The sequence below is a fragment of the Penaeus chinensis genome, chromosome 1 (genome assembly GCF_019202785.1).
Source record: "Penaeus chinensis breed Huanghai No. 1 chromosome 1, ASM1920278v2, whole genome shotgun sequence".
NCBI lineage: Eukaryota > Metazoa > Arthropoda > Malacostraca > Decapoda > Penaeidae > Penaeus > Penaeus chinensis.
The window spans coordinates 39,291,338-39,293,208 of NC_061819.1; positions in this window are offsets into that span (position 1 = coordinate 39,291,338).

Here is a 1,871-nt window from a genome sequence, read left to right on the forward strand (position 1 = left end):
TATCCTTGTACTTATGTATGTTTATATATGGCGCACTGATATATGTGCATTTATCCTGTGTGTATATGTATAGATAGATAGATAGTTGCATAGATACATGAATATTCTTATGTTCAAATCCGCCTCCCTCATCCGCACACCCTGCCATACACACGCGCGTGAGTCCAGCGCCCTCCGCCGGGTCAGCGACACAGCCGGGGCGTCGTGGGCGTTATCAGAGCAGCTCAGTCCGTCGGGCGTCACATCCGTCAGTTCGGAGGCCCCGCCGACGCCGGCCCGGGTTGGACTCTCGTGCGATCGCCCGGTTATCGCGCGTCTGCACCCGACTATTTAGTTGTTGGGCTGCGGACGCCGACAGTCGCGGCCCTGTACATGCGTGTAAAAGGCGCTTTGTTTGTGTGTGTGTGTGTGTGTGTGTGTGTGTGTGTGTGTGTGTGTGTATGTATGTATGTGTGTGTGTGTGTGTGTGTGTGTGTGTGTGTGTGTGTGTGTGTGTGTGTGTGTGTGTATGTGTGTGTGTGTGTGTGTGTGTGTGTGTGTGTATGTGTGTGTGTGTGTGTGTGTGTGTGTGTGTGTGTGTGTGTGTTTGTATGTATGTATGTATGTGTATGTATGCATTATATATGTATGTATTTATGTATGTATGTATTCATGTAGATATGTCTACACACATACAAAGACACGGATACACCCACTTACTTATTCATATAGTAATTCAACTACCCATCTCCACATACATACTGCATATGTATGTGTATACAATTGTGCGTGCGTAATTACCTGCATTGTGGGAGAGGGAGAGCCCGGTTTAAGGGCGTGGAAAAAGTCAGGGTAAGCATATGGCTGCGTATGGCTTTCGCTCGAGGCCCATCTCCCTCTGATTTATGGTCTCCTGCTCGAGGTTCACTCCTGCAGCATCGAGACTCGGCGGGCGGGCGGGCGGGCAGGCAGGCGGGCGGGCGTGGTGGCTTGCGGGCGTGCAGCCATCTGGAGACGCGCGGAAGAAGCGCAAGAACCAACAGACGCAGCGGCAGACGTGCTTCACTCAAGGCGCAGATTTTGCGTCACGCCGGAGGAGGTGAGGGTGACGGAACGGATACGTGGTTATGAAAGGAAGTCATGCGTCTCCAAAAGTATTCTCAGACCATTTGACCGACAATTGAACGTTTTATTAAATGTTAAATGTTAAATAATAAATGTTTTGTCAGTTTAAATCTTCTGTCACATGAACATCGACATACCCACGTTGGTGCGCCCTTTCTCATGATTGTATTGAATTGCTGTCTTTGGTTAAATTGTACAAAATATATGATAACCGATTTTTTGTTTTTGTTTTTGTTTATTACTTGCATCAGTAGTGGAGATAAGGAATACGATAAGGAGAATAGTGTATAATGAAGTAAGGAAGCAGGAGACAGTCTAGAGGAATGCCTGCGATAAAGAATGATAAGAATAGAGCAAACGACATGACAAAGAATAATTAGGATGTTTATTAACCGAAACTACTATCGCTAGAGATTATCGCTGCCAGAGTCAACACGCGTAGAGAGGCGCGATGGAGAAACAGAGGAAACGTTTCCGGCCAGAGACAGAAAACGTTTCCCGAGGCAAGGAGGGAGGCAACAAGGAAACACTAGTCGTAACTTCGGTCAATTTGAAAAGGAGTCAATAAATCCATCCCTCTCTCTCTCTCTCCCTCCCTCTTGTTATTATTATTATTATTATTATTATTATTATTATTACTATTACTATTACTTTTAATACAAGTAGTAGTAGTAGTAGTAAACTCCAACTCCACCGCCTCTCCTCCTCATAAACCACCTCCCATGCCCTCCCTCTCCCTCTCGTACTCCACCTCCTCCCTCTACCTC